The 23,411-nt window shown below is 40.5% G+C and overlaps 1 pseudogene across 1 annotated transcript; it reads right to left on the bottom strand.

Moving 5' to 3' along the window:
* Positions 1-738: 738 nt before the first annotated feature.
* LOC311615296 (histone H3.3A-like) lies at positions 739-1,286 on the bottom strand (annotated as a pseudogene). The gene has a single exon. The product of its transcript is annotated as a histone H3.3A-like (transcript).
* Positions 1,287-23,411: the final 22,125 nt, after the last annotated feature.

Here is a 23,411-nt window from a genome sequence, read left to right on the forward strand (position 1 = left end):
GGCATTTTCGCAGCTTCCCTGAGTTGGTAGCCTTAAAAGTCTCTGTGTTCAGCTTGGATGGGGCGGAGTTTCAGGGTGGAGGCTACAGCCTTGGCTTCTGTCAGCCACACCCTATGAGGTTCCTGAGTCTCAGTGTTCCTCAGTGTCCTTCGGTACTTGCTGCAAGCACCTCTGAGAGAAAGGTGTGCTGGAGTTTCGCCCACTACCAAACAGTCTAGGCTCTCCCCCAATGAGCCCGGAACTGGGGTTCAGTTCAGTTGGAAGTGGGGTTCAGAGCAGTCTGGAGCTTTTGTCTCCTTCCCGCTAGGGCAATCCAGCAGCACAGTCAACCGCCCATTCTCTGCACACAATGTGCGCGCCTCCGGGACCTCCTTTTGCCGCTCCCCCGGGTTTCCACCTCATAGCCCAGGCTCCCTCTGGATGAGCCTAGGTCCCCAGGGTCTGGCCTAGAACTGGGGTTCCGTGCTGTCGGGTCTGGGGTTTGGCACAATCTGGAGCTTTTATCTCCTTCCCGCTAGGGAACGCCAGCCAGGCACTCAGCCTCCCCCTGCTCTCCTTGTGCACAGCGTGTCTCCGTACCTTAGGCTTTTACAGCTCCTCTGATTTTCCTTCTGGTTTTCTCTTTCCTTCTCATTGTAGAATTTCCAGTCATTCGACTTTCCTGTAGTTCTGGGTAATGTCCATTTTATTTTTTATTTTTTATTTTTTACCAATAACGAAGAAGAGAAATTTTTGAAAAGAATAAAATGTTTCCCATCGTAGCGGATTCTTAAGCACGTTCTCCACAAATGCAGCATGCTAGCTGGATGTCTTTTGGCATAATTGTTACACGTTTGGCATGGATAGCACACAGGTTGGTGTCTTCAAAAAGGCCAACCAGATAGGCCTCACTTGCCTCCTGCAAAGCACCAATCGCTGCACTTTGGAAGCGCAGGTCTGTTTTGAAGTCCTGAGCAATTTTTCACACCAGATGGTGGAAGGGAAGTTTGCAAATCAGAAGTTCAGTGGGCTTCTGATAACGTCTAATTTCACGAAGTGCCATGGTACCGGGCCTGTAATGATGAGGTTTCTTCACCCCTCCAGTGGAGGGCGCACTCTTTCGAGCGGCTTTGGTAGCCAGCTGCTTCCTCGGGGCTTTGCCCCCGGTCGATTTGCGGGCAGTCTGCTTGGTACGAGCCATGGTACAGAGACCTCTTCACATACCCGCCCCCCCCCCCTTCTTCTCCTTCAGCTGGAGCTCGGTGAAAGCTGGAGGCTGTGGCGGTGCGCAGGTGTTGGGAAGGCGGCAGAGGCGGCGGCGACTGCAAACACCGTAATGTCCATTTTATATTTTAGTTGTATTTTATTGAAATTGTTGTGTGCGGCTGCAGTTAGGTGTTTACTTGTGCAGCCATTTTGGATCCTCCTCTCGGTAGCCAGGGTTTTTAATCTTAAGCCAAATGCTCTTAAAAAAAATTATTGTTTAAGATATTACAAATAGTAGTACATATGTCTTTCCCCCACCCCCACTGACCTCCCCTACCACCTAGCACTTGCCTTCATTCCCCAGCCCACAGTGTATTGAGTCTGTTGGTTGTGCTTCTATGCATGCATATAAGTCCTTTTGTTGATCTCTTACTATCCCCAACCCTCCCATGCCTTCCTGCTGTAGTTTGACAGACTGTACAATGCTTCTTTGCCTCTGTCTATTTTTGTTCAACAGTCTGTAATATTTTTTATTATCCATAAAGAGATCATGAGATATTTATTTTTCACTGACTGCTTTATTTCACTTATCATAATGCTCTCCAGCTCCATCCATGCTGTTGCAAATGGTAAGAACTCCTTCTTTTTTTACTGCAGCATAGTATTTCATTGTGTAGATTTACCAGAGTTTTCTAATCCATTCATATGCTGATGAGCATTTAGGCTGTTTCCAAATATTAGCTATTGTAAATTGCACTTCTATGAACATAGAGGTGCATATATACTTTATTGTAGGTGTTTCTGTTTACTTAGGGTATATTCCTAGGAGTGGTGTTACTGAGTCAAATGGGAGTTCCATTTTTAATTTTTTCAGGAAATGCCATACTGTTTTCCCAACAGTGGTGAAGAAGGGTTCCCTTTTCTCAGAATCCTCTCTAGCACTTGCCATTTGTTGATTTGTTGATGATAGCTGTTCTGACGTGTGAGATGGTACCTCATTGTTGTTTTGATTTGCATCTCGGGGATGATTAGTGACTTTGAGCATGTTTCTATGTGTCTCTTGGCTTTCTGAATGCACTCTTTTAAAAAGTTTCTATTTAGGTCCTTTGCCCATTTTTTGATTGGATTGTTTATCTTCCTTTTGTTAAGTTGTATGAGTTCCCTGTTAATGTTGGAGATTAAACCCTTATCAGAGATAACATTGGCAAATATGTTCTCCCATGGAGTGGGCTTTCTTGTTATTTTGCCAATGGTTTCTTTTGCTCTGCAGAAGCTTTTTATTTTGATGTACTCCCATTTGTTTATTTTCTCTTTAGTTTCCATTGCCTTAGGAGCTGTATCAGTAAAGATACTGCTACTACAAATGTCTGCTATTTTGTTACCTATGGCTTCTTCTAAGATTTTTATAGTTTCCTATCTTATGTTTTAAGTCCTTTATCCATTTTGAGTTTATTTTTGTGTATGGTTTAAGTTGGTGGTCTAATTTCATTTTTTTTGCAAGTATCTGTCCAGATTTTCGAACACTAGTTATTAAAGATACTGTCTTTTGTCCATTGTATGCTCTTGCCTCCTTTGTCAAATATTAATTGAACATACTGGCTTGTGTCAATCTCTGGGTTCTCCTCTGTTTTGTTCCACTGGTCTATACACTTATACACTGAGTGGCCAGATTATTATGATCTCTAATCTGGCCACTCAGTGTGTGTGTGTGTGTGTGTGTGTGTGTATGCGGCCTGGTGCATGAATTCGAACATGGGTGGTGTCCAGTCAGCATGGCCAGGTGGAGGGGACATGGGCTGTAGGCTGGCCTGCCGGCTGGTTGAACTCCTGGTTGAGGGGACAATTTGCATATTAGCCTTTTATTATTTAGGATATACACTGAGTGGCCAGATTATTATGTGTTCAGAGATCATAATAATCTGGCCACTCAGTGTATGTCTGTTCTTATGCCAGTACCAGGCAGTTTTGAGAACAGTGACTTTGTAGTATAGTTTGATATCTCATATTGTGATCCCTTCAACATTATTCTTCTTTCTCAAGATTGCTGCAGCTATTGGGTTTTTTTTTTATTCCAGATTTTTTTGGAGAGATTGTTCTAGATCTTTAAAGTATGCCCTTGGTATTTAAATGGGGATTGCATTGAATTTATAGATTGCTTTGGGTAGTATGGACATTTTAATGATGTTGATTCTACCAATCCATCAACATGGTATATTCTTCCATTTGTTCATGTCTTCCTCTATCTCTTTTTTTAGCATCCTGAAATTTTCTGAGTATAGGTCCTTTGTCTCCTTGGTTAAGTTTATTTCCAAGTACCTTAATTTTTTTTTTTTGCAGTGGTAAATGGGATTGCTTTTTTAATTTCTCTTTCTGTGAGTTCCTTATTAATGTATAGAAAAGCCAGTGATTTCTTGGCATTAATTTTGTATCCTGCTACATTGCTGAATTTATTTATTAAGTCTAGTTGTTGTTTTTTTATGGAGTCTTTGGGGTTTTCTATGTACAATACCATGTCATCTGTGAATAAGGACAGTTTTACTTCTTCTTTTCCAAGTTGGATGCCTTAAAATTTCTTCTTCTTTTCTAATTACAATGGCTAGTACTTCCAGTACTGTGTTGAAAAGGAATGGTGAGAGTGGGCATTCTTGTCTTGTTCCTGTTCTTAGGGGAAATGGTTTTAGTTTTTGCCCATTGAGAGTGATGTTGGCTGTGGGTTTGTCATATACAGCTTTTATTATGTTGAGGTATGATCCTTTTATTCACAACTTGCTGAGAGTTTTTATCAAGAAAGTTGTTGGATTTTGTGAAATGCTTTTTCTACATCAAGTAATAAGACTGTGATTTTTATCTCTCAATTTGTTTATGTGATGTATCACATTTATTGTTTTGTGGATATTGTATCATCCTTACATTCTGTGATAAATCCTACTTGGTCATGATGTATGATCTTTCTGATGTACTGTTGGATTTGATTTGCTAGAATTTTGGCATCTGTGTTCATGAGGAATATTGGCCTGTCCTTCTCTTTCATTGTGTTGTCTTTATCTGGTTTTGGTATTAGGGTGATGCTGGCTTCATTGAATGAGCTTGGAAGTGTTCCTTCCTCTTGAATTATTTTGAATAGTCTGAGGAGGATAGGTTTTAGTTCTTCATTGAATGTTTGCTTAAACTCCCCTGTGAAGCCATCTGGCCCCGGGCTTTTGTTTGCTGGAAGCTTTTTGATGACTGCTTCAATTTCTTCTGTAGTTATTGGCCTATTGAGATTTTTTGGATTCTTCCTGATTCAGTTTTGGAAGGTTGTATTTTTCTAGGAATATGTCAATTTACTCCATGTTGTCTATTTTGTTGGAATAGAGTTGTTCATAGTATTTTTTAACAATCCTTTGTATTTTTGTGGGGTTAGTTGTTATTTCGCCTCTTTCATTTCTGATTTTGTTTATTTGGGTCCTCTCTCTTTGGTTCTAGGTGAGCCTGGCTAGAGGTTCATCAATCTTGTTTATCCTTTCAAAGAACCAGCTCTTGGTTTTATTGATCTTTTTTGTTTTTCTTTTTGTCTCTATGTCATTTATTTCTGCTCTGATCTTTATTATCTCATTCCTTCTATTCACTCTGGGCTTTTCTTGTGTTATTAAAGAACTAGAATTTTTTTAATTTGTAGAGTTAGATCGTTTGTTACCAGTTTTTCTTGTTTTCTTGTTTTTCTTTTTCTTTTTTTTTTAGGTAGGCCTTGTAGAGCTATAAACTTCCCTCTCAGGATTACTTTCATTGTGTCCCATAGATTTTGGATTGTTGTTTTTATTGTTATTAGTTTCTAGGATGGAAAATGTTCAAAGGGGTATCCGAAATAATTTCAAAATGTGACCATTAGAAATATTGATGGACTTTCCAAATACAAAGGAAGATCTGGTAGCACCATGTTTATTGGAAATAAAGTTGTGGGTAACACTTGGATTGTTCGTTATAACCCATATTTGTGCCTTAAATATAACTGTTATATAAATGTTGAAGTCTGTGCACCAATTACAGTGTGTCAAATATTTATTTAAATACATCTATAGCCGGGACCGGTTTGGCTCAATGGATAGAGCGTCGGCTTGGGGACTGAAAGGTCCCGGGTTCGATTCCGGTCAAGGGCATGTACCTTGGTTGCGGGCATATCCCCAGTAGGGGGTGTGCAAGAGGCAGCTGATTGATGACTCTCTCTCATCGATGTTTCTGACTCTCTATCTCTCTCCCTTCCTCTCTGTACAAAATCAATAAAATATATTTAAAAAAAAATACATCTATAAAGGTCATGAGTGTGCAAACATTCAAATTTCTAAAAAAAATATTATCAATCATGATAAAGTACAGGGTTTCATTGACTCCAGATTTGTGAGCACTCCGAATGTCATTCCAGACATCCTTCCTCACCAAACTGGGTTGGAGGGAAGCCATCCTGGGTCCTGGGTGCCTGTGGGCAAATGGAGGAGGGAAGAAGCCCTGGTCCCTGGTGCCTGCCGTAGCCAGAAGAGGGAAGTGCAGGTCCCGGGTGCTGGAGGGAAGCTGGTGCTGGCAGCCAGAGTCCTGGTTTCCAGAGGGGGAGCTGGTGCCAGCAACCAGGGGAAGGAAGGCCTACTCTTGCACGAATTTTCTTGCATCAGGCCTCTAGTTATTCCATATTGATTGATGAGGAAACTGAGGCTCAGAAGCTCACATGTATTAAGTGTCAGAACTGAAATTTAAACCTACTTCTGCCTGACTCTAAGAATGTGTTCTTTTCATTGTACCACATTGTATCTCAGTAACTTCATTCATTACTTTGTTGTATCAAAAAAGTCCTCATTTAGTAGTCAAGCTAATATGCTTATCATTTAAAATAATGTAACCATAAATTATTTCACAGTTGTTAAACACTGTCACTTGTCACATATTTGGATAATAGATTTCCTATGAAGCTTTTTTTAGCTGATAAAAGAAATAATCATTCTGCTTGTAGAAGTCCATATTAAAAATGAATTGTTGCCCAGCAGGTATGGTTCAGTGGTTGAGCATCAACCGATGAACTAAGAGGTTACTGTTCAGTTCTGGCATATGTCCAGATTACGGGCTTGATCCCCAGTGTGGGGTATGCAAAAAGCAGCCAATCAATGATTCTCTCTCATCATTGATGTCTCTGTCTCTTTCTCCCTCTCCCTTTCTCTCTGAAATCAATAAAAATATATTTTTAGAAAGTGAATTGTTGGTCCAATTTCTTTCTAGATGTCGAGTATTGAAGTACTAGGTCAGGGTTTTTCCCTCTGATGAAAATTTTTTATTTCTTTTTTGCTGCAGTTGTCTAAGGAGTATGGCACATAGTTGCTTGGTTTGATCTCTGTTTGTGAGACCTTTTCCTCCTACAGTTGATCTTTTTACATTAAGAAAGCAAGTGAGAAACAGTTTTTAAAATATGAAGATGGACTTTGTAGGTAGTCCATTTGAATCAGATGTGCCGCAAATGACATGAAGCTGACTACACGAAGGGACCAAAGGGGTAAAACCAGAGGCAACATTTTGCTAGATCCTGCTGTAAGTGAACCTGAGCTAATGATGAAGTAACTGTGTAATTTGCCCTTCTAGATGGGATCCATCCGAGAGTGAGAGTAGGACCTCTTAATAATTACGTTGGGATGGCAGGCATTAACCTAAACATAGGCTCACACTGTCTCATGGACATCACCATGAAAATACTGTTTGCTATATTGCAATTTTAATGCAAACTTAAAATGTACCTAAAGTTGTCCTTTTAGTTCTGTTTCAACCAGCATTTATTAACTATCTATAATGTTCTGGGTCTGTGATTGATTTTTTTATTTTTATTTTTTGTTAATCCTCACCTGGGGATATTTTTCCACTGATTTTTAGAGAGAGTGGAAGAGAGAGGGAAAAACAGAGAGAAACATCAATGTGAGAGAAACACATCGATCGGTTGCCTCCTGCATGAGCCCTGAACAAGGCCCAGGCTTGGGAAGAGTCTGCAACCAACATGTCTGCCCTTGATCAGAATCAAACCTGGGACCCTTTGATTCGCATGTGGACCCTCTATCTACTGAGCCAAATCGGCTGGGGCTGTGATGGATTTTATGTACAGTATTGGAGGTTGGAGGATAAGCACCAAGTTGGATAGACAGGGACATTAATGACCACTCCTAATGTAATTTGGATGATAATTAAGATATGAGAGTTCCTTGGGAATATAGAGCAGATGATAAATTGTGATTATATTTGGGATAGAAGAAGGGAGAGTTATGGAAGACTTGAAATGTTTGATCTAAACCTTGAAGGATGAATTTTTGATGGAAAGTAGGACATTAAAAACAAGTGGAAAAAGCATGTGTAATGGCACTTGGGTGTGGAAGTGCAGATGATTTAGGGGACAGAAGAATAGATAGGTATGGTTGGAGTATGAAGAGCATAGGAGTCCAAAGTAACAAATAAGGCCTGAAAATTCAGTTATGAACAAGATCATGAGGGCTTTATTACCTTAAAAGCCTCTCAATAAGACAGAAAAACAAAACTTTCTTCTTATATAAGTCACTCAAAAAGAGAATCAGATAATAACATGAGTAAAGCAAATTTCAATTCTTTCCCCAAGCAGCATATCTTCACATACATTTTCTTTCATTAAGTGTATTACTTGTTGTGTGGTCCTCAGTCTAGCATTATAGGCTTTATGTGCAAACTGATTAGAAATGCAAATTCATGACCCTCAACCTGAACTGTTGAATCCAAAATATCTTGTGATGGGATAAAAAAAAAATACTGTGTTTTAACTAGCTCTCCAACGGGATTCTTATGCTCATTAAAGTTTGAGAACTGCTGCATTAAACATTTATTGGGTGCCTTTTTGCTGTCAGCTGCTGTATTGGACACTAGAGATATAGAGCAGACTTAAATTAGGTACAGTCTCAACCCTTGACAGTTGAACAATAACACTTGAATGAAAACCTCCTCTATCAGAGACAAGCTACAAACTGATGAAATTGTCAGCTTAAGATATAATGCTTTACTACAAATGTTCCATGTCCCTAATACTAATAATTTAAGATATATTCCAGAATTTTCCAGGGAAACATGGGAATCTTAGCATCTAAAGTAAGCATTATGTATATAGGTTTTTAATATAGTTGAATTTGTTTTCAGAGGTAGTTCAAATTCTAGTGAGAAATTTGAAAAAAGCTGTACTTTCTAGGTTTTTGTCATTTTAATAACTTTGTTGACATTTTCTGCTTTTATCAGATGTTCACCCATTCTGAAACATTTAAGCACTTGATAATCCTTAGCCATGGGCAATTATTATTTTTTATGTTTTATTATCAAATCATTCAAATGTACTGAAATAGCCAGGTACCTATCATGTATATTTAACCTGTTGCCATTTTGATATATGAAATAAATATTTTATTGCATATCATATCAGAGACCAAGAAGTCTAGAGAGAAGAGATTAGAAGAACCATTTTTGAGGAGGATCTAAGGCCTTACAATTTTCCAGATCTGATGAAAGTCATGAATCCTTGAATATAGGAGATAACAGCTATACATAGAAGGAGATATAAAAAGAAATACACACAATGTTGTGAGATTACAGAAAACCAAAGACAAACATCTCAAAATCAACTACCAAGACAATAAGATGGGATAATATTTCTCTGAGAGTTGAGAGAAAATAATCATCAACATAAAATTGTGTGCATCTAGCCAAACTGTATTATAAGAGTGTGGGGAAAGTAAAGACCTGTAAGACAAACAAAACAGAGAGCATACTTACAAATGGTCTTCATTGAAGGACTGTCTAAAGAATTTACCCACATGGAAGAAAGACTTCAGAAGGAAGATTTGAGATACAGGAAAGAATGGTGAATAAGTAAATTAGGAGATAAATAGATAAAATGAAATTAAAGTTGTTTGTATAAAACACCATTACTATAAAGTATTTAATTTATAGTAGTTTTATTACAATTTAGTTATGTTATTATACATTGTGATTTCTCCTTTATATCAATAGTGTTATTCTTTTTTATAATGCAAGTACCTGATGTAAGCTTTGGTTGCCCAGGCATGCACTTCAAAGAGGCATCTACTTCAAAGATGACTATTTTGAATAAATGTTTTGGACTCCAATATGTGAGTCTGTCTGTGTGCACTGGCTGAAAGAAATGAACCAGCAGGGTCTTGCAATGGAGAAAGTAATTTATTATTATAGGATTGGCCAATCTAGAGAACCAGAGCTCATGTTCTAAAAGACCTGGTTCCCCGATAGCATGTAGGTTACAGATTATACAGGGAAAAACACAAGACATCTTGGCTTAGGGAATTTGGTGTCCTGTTAAGAGCTGATTGGTCAGAGGTGAAATAAGGGTAATATTTCTCCCAGGTCTTGAGGACAGTTCTGAGGTCAGCTGTGGCTTCCTACTGCCTGGGTTCATGGAAAAGTACCCAGCACTAAGGAACTTAGCACCTTAGCACTAAGGAACTGAAACATAATTTAGGTCAATATATTATCTTTAATGCAGAAAACAGACTTATGGTTGCCAGATTGTGTATGGAGGGAAGGTGTTAGGAGACTGGGTGAAAAAGTTAAAGGGATTAAGACATACTAATTGGCAGTTATAAAATAGTCCCGGGGATAAAGTACAGCATAGGGATTATAGTCAATAATATAATATTGTAATAACCATGTATGGTGCCAGGTGGGTACTAGTCTTATTGGGGGGAAATCACATCATAAGTTATATAAATGTATAACCACTGTGCATAGACCTGAAAATAATATATTGATTGTCAACTGTAATTGGAAAATATTTAAATAAAAATGTGATATTTTACCTGCCTAAAGTCTGGACCTTGTGGCCATTATTCAGGTCCCAACTACTGTCTTTTGCTGCTTCAGGTGTTAATGATTATCAGGGAAAAAGAGTAGGTCTATAAGGTGTAGAGGGAGGGAAGGTGTGAAGGAGGATGATTTCTAAACTATAGTCACAAATCCAATCAAAATCATGAGGACCCTTAGTTTCATAAACACATTGCCAGTCTCGATAAAGAAGCAAGGTGCCTCCCAACACAGGCTCCTTTGTTTTAGAGAGCTTGGTTGATTTCAGAAACTGATCATTTGAGCTATTTGTTTTTTTCTCTTCCCCTACTTAAACATTTTTCCTCTTGTCTGTTTTAAATTCATCAATAAAGACTGAGCCCACGAAACCTTAACCCCCCCTTAATCCCAATAAAAGCAAAACCTGAGGCCCATGATTGTGCCCCAGCCCAGTCACTGTGTGGCCCCTAATGTGTTGTATAATTTCCATGTTTTGTAAGTAATAAACCTTTATCTTTTCAAAGTTCTTGCTAAAGGACATCTTCCAGCCTTAATAAGAGCCACAGGGGCTGATCCAGCAACAGCATTTGGTTATTAATAGGCTGAGACCAGTATAAAACAAGTATCTAATGAAGAGGAAATATGCTAATTGATCATTACGCCATCACAAAGATGGCGGTGCCCACAGCCAATAAGGAGGAAATGTACTAATTGACTGCCATGCCCTCAAAGATGACGGCACCCAGAGCCACAAGATGGCAGTGCCCAGTCCCCTCAGCCTCGCCAGGTTGGCAGGCGCATGGCATGGCTGGGTCCATACCCAGACAGGTCCTGCCACTCCACACACCTGCCACTGGAGTCCCCCAGTCCCCTAAGCTCCCAAGCCACCCAGGGCTGGCCTGAGACATAGGCAAGCCTCGGGTGGCAGCTTCCCAGCTGCTTAGGGCCAGCCTGAGGCACAGACAAGCCTCTGATGTCAGCTGCCCAGCCAACGCCCAAGGCGCAGGCAAGCTGCAGATACCGGCTTCCCAGCTGCCCAGGGCTGCCCGAAGCTCAGATAACCAGGGCTGGCCTAGGCTTGTGCTGCGGGCAGTGGCAGCAAGTGTAATGGGGGTGTCACCTTCCCCTGATTGCCAGGTCACATCCAGCTACTGAGGGCTCTTAGACTGTGAGAGGGGGCAAGCCAGGCTGAGGAACCCCCCCTCTAGTGTATGCATTGGGCCTCTAGTATTTTCATCTGTGTGATATCATTTCTTTAAAAATTGGTAAACTTCCTTTATGAATCAGTTATGCTTCAGCAGCACTCAAGGTCTAGGAAACAGAAGGTACACTCAATTGGGATTTTGACAAAAATTTACCTACAAATAGGTTGATGGAGGTCATGGTACCTGGGGACTATCAACAATGAGAAGAGGCTGTTATGATCGCCAAGCTTTAAGGGACAAAGGGAGGAAATAATATTACTGGAACCCAGTGAGATGTAGAGCAGTGGAAATGGGAGGCTCCACAGGAAGATGCAGATGCTCTGTATGAAGCTGACATTATAGAAGGGCACTGTCAGTGCCAGAACCATGGCAGTGGCTTAGGCAGGGAAGGAACAGGGAAAATTACCCTGATCTACATTCTCTAAACTCTTGCAAGGAGCTTGGAAATGTAGCTTATAGGGACTACCACCTAGGGCATAGAACAAAGGAGAGAAGGACAGAGATTGAATGGTGGAGGGGATCAAAGGGAAAATAACTAGCAGATTTTATGAGATGTGACACTACATAATTTGAATATGTTCTAATTTTGCTCAAAAATTAGTTTTATATCAGCCATGAGTCAACTAGGAAAATAGAAATCATTCATTGTGTTTACAAAGAGAAAATTTAATAAAAGAATTGGTTACCAAAGGTGAAACAATCAAGAAATTAGCAATAACAGGGGTTGCATCTCCTCTGGTTGTGGAGATTAACAAAAGTAGGTGATGTTATCAGAAACCAGAAACCAGATCATCTTTAAGAAACTGTGCTGTTCTATCAGGGACAGCAAAATTTCCGATTTTGTGCATGCTCTTTATGTAAGTTGTTTGTATTTGGTATATATATTTTCTCAGCTTTTGGATAGTATTTCCCTTTCATATTTTTGTTTTATCTCAAACTTTTAGTTTTACTTATGGCATATCTTTTTAAGTAGCCCATAATTGCACCTTGTGTTATCTTAATCTATTGTGATAGTCTCTATCTTTCAATGGATGAATCCAATCCAATCATATTTATTTGATTGCTATTATTCTCAGTTTTTTTATTATTACAAACTTTATATGATCAAATACAATTATCAAAAGCTTTTTATTTTTGTCTCTGTAGGAGAGAGTATTCGGTGATTTTACTATGCACATAAGAGATTATAATTTGCCTTTAGGCAGATTTTATTTCATTTAGAATTAAAATAAAAGGAGGTCCTATAGATATTTAATCATAAATTCTTATACTTTGAACTGTTGGGTAGAGTGATTCATGGTGAGTTTGGATTTTATTCTAAGTGTAGTGGGCATCTAGTTAGAATAGATGAGAATGTGGAAATTACATGTTCTGCTTTGAGAGATAAAATGATCAATCTGGCTGAAGCAGCAATTGACAGTGGGGCTAGAATAAAAGCAAGGGAACCAATATTAAAAAGAACAACACAGGCCCAAAATTGAGTTGCTTATGCTAAAGCTCATGATACCAAACATAGACTTAATACCTGACCTAATTGCAGTATTAACTTTCTCTAGGAATGCAGTCTTAATTGGTAATGCTGGAATTTTTTGTGAGTACCAATGAGGCAATCTGTCACATTTGCCCTCTCCATCTCCATCCCCCAAATAAAATTGAGTCAATCTGCCTAATATGACCTCTGCCTAAATTAAGGTAGCCTGGCCTAAAACAATCCTTTTTTTTCTTTTTATAATAACTTTCCTGTCCTGCCCAGTGTCTGTCTATAAAAGCCTTCCATGTTGTACAGCTTCTAAGGTCCTCTCTTGCTGGAAAACAAGTCAGTTTCACTAAAAAAGAGATGTTGACAGGAAGCCAGGAAAGCTGGTCAACAACCTTAATTGCTCTAATCTTTAGTTGAGACATTGTTAGCTAAAGCAGCCTCCACCTTGTTTGTCCCATGTAAGTTTCTGTTACTTCCTGCCTAAGGGCTACATGTAAATTTATGTTTATGTTGTCTAAGATGTTTTCCCCAAAGCCTCAATAAAAGAGAATGGCAGGGCCAGAGCAGTGAGTAGTTCTCCCACTAGAGTTGGACTACGCTTGGCCCCCCATATCGCCAAGTTGAATTTCTTCAAGTCTCAAGTCTCTTCATTTGTGTGCGGCCCTTCTCCAAAACCCGAACCCTGAATTGGAACTCTTTCCAAGCGGGTCGTGAAAGAGATTCCTATACCCTCTCTACTTGCTAAATGGGATGCTGCCTATTCATGAATAGTTCAATAAAGTCAATTAGATCTTCACATTTACTCAATTAAAATTTTGTTCTTTAACACCCCTATAAGAGATGATGGTGAATTGAGCCAGGCTGATAGTGGTGGAGGTGGAGAGAAGTGGTCCAGTTCTGGATATATTATGAAGGTAAGCCCTCCTTGCCCCATGTATTTGCTGATGGAAGAAATGTAATGAATTAAGGCAGGTTCCTAGGTTTGAAGTTTGAGCAATTAGATTAAAAGTGGTATTGTTTACTGAGATATGGGTCTGGCAAATGAACGTCATGAGTTTTGTCTTGGACATGCTAAATTTCATTGATTGATAAATTTAGTCAACAAATATTTATTTGCAGCTACTATGTGTCAAGTGCTACTTTAAATGCTTGGCAAACAGCACAAATGAAACTGAACCTCCCCAAAACATTCTTGCCCTCATAAATATTTCATTATACTTGTAGGATATAATCAAAAAGCAATAAACAATATAAATAAGCGTAATGGAAAAAATCAAAATATAGGGGGTGAGCAGTGAAGGGTTGTTAGTGGCAGTAGAGCATATGTGCATGGTAGGTCTCACTGAAAAAATGAATTTGAGAAAATGAAACCAGACATGAAACAGTCAAAGTTACCTACCACTAGCAGAGTCAAATAAGTAGAGATAAGGTCGAATCTTTGAGGTGTGTTCATTAATCAGACTAAAAGCCTGGTGCATGAAATTCATGCACTGGTGTGGTCCCTAGGCCTGGCTGCCTATTAAAGCACGAGTGTCTGGTGTGGAAGGGCAGGTCCCAGCTGACCTTTGGGCCCTGGGAAGCGCCTGAGCCCCAGGGTCCCCACATACCCCCTCTGCCTGTGTCACAGTGCCAGAGTCCTCACGTGTACAGGCGGTGATCGTGGCCCGATGCTGGGGTGCAGCATGGGCCTCTTGAAGTCAGGCAGGCAGTACACTCTCTCCTGGCCAGCCTCGCAGACCAGCACCTGCACAAACCCACCAGGAGCCCAGTTGGCCCCTGCAGGCCTGGCAGCTGTGGCCTGGATCACCTGGAAGAGGCCATACAGGGGCTCCTTGTGGGTGACTGGCACCTGAGCATAAGGGATTCCCTGGCACATGGGCCCTGGTGTCCTGAGGGAGGGTAGCAGGGGGCATGAGAGTAAGCTTGGTGGATACCCCACATTCTCACTGCACTTCCAGCCCCGTCACCCCTGCTCCCAGGTAGCCAGCAAGAGGTTTCAGCCCCTGGCCTGGGTGCCACAGGAGGTTGGTCACCTCCACCCACTCCCAATTCCTTGTTCCAGCCTGGGGCCTGGCCCTGATCAGGCGGTCAGGGCCTGCCGGCTGCTGGAGTCTGTCTGTGGGGCAATCAATCAAATCCGGCCACCCTGCCCAGCTCCCTCAGTGTCTTGGAGCCAGTCAGTGGCCCCACCTCCCGCTGCCACTGCTGGTCAACATCTGTGGGGCTATTTGGCCCCCGCTCGTACCTGTCTTGGCCTGGTGCTGCCCGCTCACCTGCTCCATCATTCTGCCACCATCCTGCTCTCATCAGGGCCAGCAGTGCCTCCACTGTCACCCACTGCCAGCGCCACATTGCTGATGCCCACCATCTTCAATACCACCTCCTGGTGGTCAGTGCACATCATAGCAAGAGGTTAAAACTCCGGTCTCCCAGTGGAACTCCCTGTGGAAGGACTGCCTGAGGGGACAATTTGCATGTTAGGTTTTTATTATGTAGGACTAGAGGTCCGGTGTACGAAATTTGTGCACAGGGTGGGGTGCCCCTCAGCCCAGCCTGCACCCTCTTCAATCTGGAACATCACTCTCACAATCCAGCACTGCTGACTCCCAACCACTTTCCTGCCTGTCAGCCTGATTACCCCCTAACCACTTCCCTGCCAGCCTGATCAATGCCTGACTGCTCCCCTGCTAGCCCAATTGCCCCTAACTGCCCTTCTCTGGTAGCCTTGTCACCCCAAACTGTCCTCCCCTGCAGGCCTGGTCACCCCCAACTGCCCTCTCCTGCAGGCCTGGTCACCCATAACTCCTCTCCCTTGACAGTTGGTCATCCCTAACTGCCCTCCCCTGTCAGCCTGATTGACCTGTCTTCCTCTGCAGCCCTGTTGACCCCAACTGCCCTACCCTGCAGGCCTGATTGCCCATAACTGTCCTCGCCTGCAGGCCTGGTCACCCCCAACTATCCTCCCTTGCAGGCCTGGTCACCCCCAATTGCCCTCCTCTGCCAGCCTGGTCACCCACAACTGCCCTCCCCTGTCGGCCATATTGTGGTGGCCACCTTGTGTCCACATGGCGTGGCCATCTTGTGTGTTGGAGTGATGGTCAGTTTGCATATTACCTCTTTATTATATAGGATAGCCAGCAATCTGAGAGAGCAGCAAGTGTAACACCCTGAAAAGAGGGCTCTGACATTTCATGTCAAACAAGTTCTTATAGGGTTAGTGGATGAGAAAAAAAATCTGAAATTAGTGAGTTCCCAAGATCTTCCTTCTATCATTCTCCTTATAAAAGTGAGCTCTCAGCCATTTGTATCCCTTCAGGCATGTCCTGTCCTTGGTCTGCTCTCAAAATGTATCCTCTTTCTGAGTAATGGAGCCACCTGGACTTCAAGGTCGATTTATCTTTATGACTCTGTTTTCCTTTTCACACTGCATCCTCCACAGTTTCCCAGGGTTTGTAAGAAAATCTCTTATCTATAGTTAGTAAGGTGAATAATTATTAAACAACTGTGATTCTATTCCTATTACATGCCTTCCCCTATCAAAAAGTCTTGATTGAAGTGAAAGAATTAGCCATGCACTTATCTGGGAAAAGGGATTTCCAAGGGGAGGAACAACAAATGTAAAGTCCCTAAGGCAAAAATGTGAATAGAAACTTTGAAGCAAAAAAAAAATACTATTATACTTCAAGCAAGAGTGATCAATGGCAAGAGCATTAGTAAATGAGGTCAGAGATATAATGGGACTATATTTGTATGGCTATGGAGGACTTGGACTTTTATTCTGAGCCCTTGCTTGGGAAGCAATTGAGGATTTATTTTATAACTAGAGGGATAAGATGATCTGATTTATGTAATATCAGGGTCATTCTGGGTGCTGTTTTGAGAGCAGTCTATAGGAGGAAAGGGTGGAAACAGGGAAAACAGCAGACTTTTGCAGCAAAACAGGCAAGAGATATGGCTGCTTGAAAAAGCAGTATGAGGTGCTGATAGATAAATAGGAGGGAGGAAGATAGAAGGAGGGAGAGAGGGAGAGAGGGAGAGAGGTAGAGGGGGAGAGATCAAGGATGACTCCAAAGTGTTTGGTAGGACATCAGAATTTAAGCTATGTACATGCTCACTTTGGGATGTCAATTAGACAATCATTGGAGATGTTCAGTAGGAAATGAAAGGTACTGGTATGGAGTTAATGACAGAAGTATGCATTGGTGATAAAAATTTAGGAGTTGTCAACATACAGATGGCATTTAAAGCCAAGGGGAGAGTGCAGATAGAAAAGAGACTGGCTCTGAGGATTGATCCCTGGAGTACAACAGTGTTAACAGTACCAGGAGAAGTAACTAAGTAACTGGCAAAGGAGGCTTTTAAGGTGCAAATAAGAGAAAAGCCCAGAGGGGGTATTTGTTTCAGCCAATGTGCCTATAGGTCAACTAAAATGAGGACTGAAAATTGACCCTGGGACTTACAATGTGAAGGGCATTTTTTTTTAAATATATTTTATTGATTTTGTACAGAGAGGAAGGGAGAGAGATAGAGAGTTAGAAACATCGATGAGAGAGAGTCATCGATCAGCTGCCTCTTGCACACCCCCTACTGGGGATATGCCCGCAACCAAGGTACATGCCCTTGACCGGAATCGAACCCTGGACCTTTCAGTCGCCAAGCCAACGCTCTATCCATTGAGCCAAACCGGTTTCGGCGTGAAGGGCATTTTTGAGCAGGACAAGAAAACTTTAGTGGAGATGGGGATGAAAGCCTAATTGTAGTGGGTCTAAGGAGAGAAATCAGGAGATGAATTAGAGAAAAGATGTGTAGAGAATTATTTCCAAGGGTTTTACTGCAGATGGAAGCATATAAATGAGGAGGTAGCTAGCTGGCAGAGAAATGAAGGTCAAAAGAAGTTTGTGATGTTTGTAAAATCAGAGAAATGACAGTATGTGCATTTATGGGCTGATAGGGGTAGCCAAGTAGAAAGGGAAAGATGCAAGAATAAGAGGGCAGAATTACTGGCGTGATGTTCTTTACTAGGTAAGAAAGAATGAAATCTAGGGCACAAGTGGAGGTATTGACTTTATTTAAGGGCAAGGATATTTCATCTATAGCAACAAGTTCTTTTATATATGCTAACGGAAATGCAACTAAATTCCTAAGATAATTATAAATTAAAGAGTTCTCCAATGTTTCATCACATATGCTGTTCTGAAATTCCCCATTTCTGCAATTGACTAGGGAGAGTCTAGATTTTAGAGAAGGTAGCTGGAGGCCTAATTAGCTCCTAAGAACATACTGGGTACATTATAAGGAGATTGCTGATTAGGTGGGCTGGAGCGGAGGAGTGACCCCCTACAACCCTCTGCTTCTAGTCCTAGAATTTAAACTTCTGATTATCCCTTCTATCTTTGGCAAAAGGGACAGTGCAGTTATTTTATAGCATGAGACACTTCAATTTAATGTTTTAATGTTACATTAAGAAAATAATTCTAAAACGTGTGCATGCATTTTCCGTTTAAAGCCAGCATAGTATTTTGTGATTTTTATGGCAAAACTATATTCCTTATTCCTAGTGAATGAATGAACTTACAGACACATTTTGTGTTCACCTTTTTATAATATTTTCTGTCACAGTATTAACTCATCTACTTATTCACAAATATAACAATATAGCTATTTTAAACCTTGTAAATTAAACATGTAAATGGCCTAAGAGTTATTATCTGACATAGCAATTCTTCTTAGTATAAATTATAATTTGACAGTAATGAAATTCATAAATAGGAATAGCAGTGCTAAAACAGGCAGGAAAAAAAAAAAAACTAACTCATAATGACCAGTTACAATAAGGTAATAACTTTTGAATTGTTAAAGTTGATAATAGCTTAATTACTAGCTATTAAATCTGAGAAACAATCTTTCAGTCTTCTTAACCTTCAAATTAAATATTTCTAATACCAATTCTTGCCTGCCTACAGTAGTTTTGCAGGAAGAATTCCAATTATTTTATCATAACAATCCATCTCTACAATTACTTCGAATAACCATTGTTAAAAACTTTTGGGGAAAATCAGCAGTTACACTCCGAGGTACATAGCTAACAAATGGTGTCAGATGTCTACACAGAAATTTGTACAGGCATATTCACAGAAGCACTAGAGGCCTGGTGTATCCTCTCCAATCCGGAAATCTCTGTAGGATGTCCTACTGCAGGATCAGGCCTAAACTGGCAGTTGGACATCCCTCTCACAATAGGGGACCTCTGGCTTCTAACCGCTCACCTGCCTACCTGCTCTAACCACTCTGCCTGCCTGCCTGATATCCCTAACTGCCCTCCCCTGACAACCTGGTTACCCCACTGCCTTCTCTTGATGGCCTGGTCGCCCCTATTAACTTTTTTTTTTTTTAATCTTATCCCTTTCACACACAATTGCATTTGACTTCCTTATTGGCTTCTCCCTCTCACACAATTATCTAACACTTTTTCCTACTGACTCATCATTTATAAACTTTTCTTTCCTCCTTATTTCCTACTTCTGTTCCCTCATCCTTCTTCCCATCTTTCTCCTACCCTCCCTCCCTCCTCACACTCCTTCTTTCCTTTATCTTTACCCCTTGTCTGCCTCCCCTTTTCCTTCCTTCCCACTTTAATTTTTTTCTTCACTTCCTCCCTCGGACGCGCTTTGCTCCCTGCCCCATTTCTTCCTTCTTCCCATTCTCCTTTTAAGCTCTACTGGCTCCCCTTTAAAATTTTTCTTCCCTCCCTCTTTCTCTCTCATCATACCTTTCCCATACACTCTTCTCTACTTTCATCCACTGTTTTAATATCTGTCTATCTATCTGCCTAATTATTTACTTTCATTTATCTTTTTTTCTTTCTGACTCCTACTTTTAAAATCTGTCCCCAGTACACAACTATACTTGATTTTCATTATAGCTCCTACAGTTCACTCATACATCCTCTTTCCTTCTTTAACTCTGATGTCTATTGACTCCTTTATAAAGTTCTTCCCTCCCTCCATTCCCTGGCCTCTGTCCTGCTCCCATCCCCTGCCCTGGACACCTGGCCCAGAAAGGGTGGCTACAAAGCAGGAACGCCTCTGACAAGAAGGCTTCTGACTATCCACCACTCAGTCCAGGACCCTTGGGCGCCTCCCCATCAAAGGAGCCCCACCCCTCACCTGGGTGCACCTGCTTTCCCCGCCCTCACCTCCCCGCATGTCAGCACCCCCTCCTGTGTGTAGCCCCACATTTCCTTCCCTTTTCCATTCCTGTGTCTTTTTCTTGTTCCCTTTCTATATTTGTTTCTCCTCTCAGCCTGCCTGCATGCAGGCTTGCTTCCCTCTCCTTTCTTATCCCCTCCTATTGTATCCTATCCTACCCCGGGCCTTGTAGCTGTTTGAGCAGAGGGCAGTGATGTAGCCTGCTGATCCAGTCATGACGTGATGCTGTAACAGATAATTTGCATATTTCTCTATTAATAGTATAGATTATTAAGAGTAGCCAAAAAGTAGAAACAACCCATATTTTCCTTACCCAGGGAATGGATAAGTGCATATGATTTGTCCACAGTAGACTATTACTACGATAAAAAGAAGTGAAGTGCTAATATATATTACAGTGTGGGTGAACCTTGAAAACATTATACTAAGTGAAAAAAGTCAGACACAAAAGGCCACATATTACATGATTCTTTTTATATGAAATATCCAAAATATTGTAGATTAGTGTTGCCTGTGGTGGAGGGAGGAGAGGGAGTTGGGTCTGGGCAGTGACTGCTAATGGATATGAAGTTTCCTTTTGGGGTGATTAAAATGTTCTAGCACTAGATACTGATGATGGTTGCACATCCCTGTTAATATATTAAAAACCACTGAATTATACCCTTTAAAGGAGTGCACTTTATGCTATGTGAATTATATCTTAAAGTTGTTAAAAAATAATAGCTTAAAAGCCATTAGTTGTTAAAAAACACAGAATGGAAGTTATTTTAGATAGTCACTTAAAACCATCTTCTAAGTAAGTTCAGAAGTTTTATTTTCATTCTACTTAAAAAAAAGAAAGAAAGAAAGAAAGAAAGAAAGAAAGAAAGAAAGACAGCCAATCTATGACTCACTGTGGAAAAAAAAAATGAGGTAAAAGAATAGGCATTTTCCATCATTTTTCTGTAATAGCAAGTGACTACTGAAAGCTTGATTAAAGGTCAAAGGGGCACTGTATTTCCAGACATTTTTTTTAAGCTGCTTGAAATCCCAGACAATAAGTGTTGATTATTGTACAAGTAAACCAACACAGATGGTTATGAAAGAGTGCCACAGCAATGCCAGCTTAATATTTGAAAATTTCTCTTTAGAATAGTGGTTTCTTTTTTTATTTTCTTTTTCTTTTATTTAGTCTTTACTCCAACTGCAAACAACTATGAGAGTGAGTTCTGTTGTGAGAGAGCCTGTGAGTGCCACAATGGAATGGGAAGCACTGATGTAATGACATACAGCTAAGCTCCACCGAGCTGCTGGTGATCCAGACTAGTATCTCTGACCAGACAATTCAACCAAGGCATTAAATAAATGCCATATCTATATTTCTCCCAGGAGAACTTGCATTTCTTCATCTTTTCTGAAGAATTTTAGTATTGAAAGCATAAAGAAATGGACTGAATACAAAAGCAGAAATGCCAACAGCTCAAAAAGCTTTGCTTTCACCGGGATGATAAATTATACTTTCTACTTTAGGCAGCACTCTCACAGGCATTACCTTACTTGAGCCTCTTGAAAAACCTTGATTTAGGTAGAATTTGTGTTCTTATCTCTACTGCGCAGATGAGGAAATAATCTCAGTGGTTGGAACTCACTTAGGGTTTCATGTCTTATAGGTGCCTTAGCCAGAAATGTAGTCTTTATTGCTGAGTCCTATTCTGGGTCCCTGTCATCAAACACTGCTGAACCATTAACCAGGTGCCTTATGAATAAGTCCCCTGGAACTGCTTTAGGGAGGAAGTGGTTCTGGTCTTTTGTGAACACTTGATCGCAGGTCCCGATAGAGCACTCATGCCATCAGGCTCAAGTGACCCCAGTTCCAACTTTGATCTCTTTGCATAGCACATCATTTCTTCAAATACTTACTGTGTTTTTCATGCTAATTCATATTACTGCCTCCTATCTACTTAGTATTTCTATATTCTTTCATCCTTCTTCTCTCTCTATGGGAAACATTAAAGCAAATTAATCCAATCATTGACTTCGGAGTCAGATAGGGTTTTACAACCTGGTTTTGTCATTTACTAACTTTGTGAACTTGTACAAATTACTTAACCTAGTTGGGTCTCAGCTTTCTTGTATGGAGCATAAAGATAAGAACAAAATCCCCTTTGAATTTATAATAGGGTGGTAATATAATTCATCATCCAAATAATTGTAGATGACCAGCCACAGGTGCAAGTAGGATTGCTGCTGGCTGCCAAGACAGATCACACCCTACCTACATGAAACAATGTATGGAATGGGACTAGCACACTTCCTAGTTTATGCAAAGCCTTCACACATGCTGTTCTTTTGACTCAAACACTCCCCTCCCCTTCCCTGGCTGGCTCTTTCTGATTTTTTAGGTCTCAGTTTAAATGCCACCTTTCCATAGAAGCCATCCCTTATCACCCTATCCAGGTCTGTTTTTTTCCTTTCACAAAATTTATTGCAGTTTGAACTTATGTATTTGTGAACTTGACGGTTGCCTCTTTTCCCTATTCTACTGGAAGATCCACTAAGGAAGATACCACATCTTTTTCATTCATTATATTCCAAGAGGCTAGCTTAATGTTTTACAGGTATCAAATAATTTATAGAATGAATGAATGAATATTAAGTTCTTTTCCCTATACTGTGGTTCTCAATTAGGATGATTTGCCTCCCCCCCCCCCTGCCCCGGGGGGAACATTTGGCAATGTTCACAAACATTTTTGGATATCACAATTGGAGTGAAGTTGCTACTGGCATCTAGTAAGTACCGGCCAGGATTCTCCTAAACATCCTACAATGCAGAGGACAGCATTCCTCAACAAAGTATTACCCAACCTAAAATGTCAATAGTACTGTGATTGAGGAGCCCTGCCCTATCCCTAGTGATGTAAGGGATTTTATTACCTTGAGTGGGTGTCAAAATAATAGTTGTACTGGAAAAATTATTTGCTTTTTAATTGTAAGGATATATACCATTAAAATGGTGAAAGATTATCCATTAGGCTCATTTTGTATCTCAAGGGTTAAAGGGTAGATGGCACTAGAAGATGCCATAATTTACCCTTGAATTTCTTTGTACCAGTAAGCAAGTCTTTATGATTTACTATTTATCATAGTTAATTTCATCCTCTTCCTACACATATGCATTATTCTACTAATCTAAATGTATGAAAACTATATAGTAATATTTCTGCCATTCTACTCCACAGACATTTAGACAGTGCCTAATATGTGCAAGGTATTTTTCTATGTATGGAAATAAGTGAGTACTCACAGGTTTTGTTTTCAGTAAGCTTATACTCATTGACTAGTTCCATATGATAAGCATCTCATTCTGATAGCCTCAGACCACCACTTGAGGTAGTTAATCATTATTCAGGGTTTCCTAGGTCCCAGGTAAATATATCACTCTAGTAGTGTAATTAATGGAATTAATATACATGAATGAGGAGAGAGTCCTGTTTGGCTTTCTAGAACATTCCTAAGACTTATCAG

Source organism: Pipistrellus hanaki, assembly GCF_964339955.1.
Source record: "Pipistrellus hanaki genome assembly, chromosome: X".
Classification (NCBI taxonomy): Eukaryota; Metazoa; Chordata; class Mammalia; order Chiroptera; family Vespertilionidae; genus Pipistrellus; species Pipistrellus hanaki.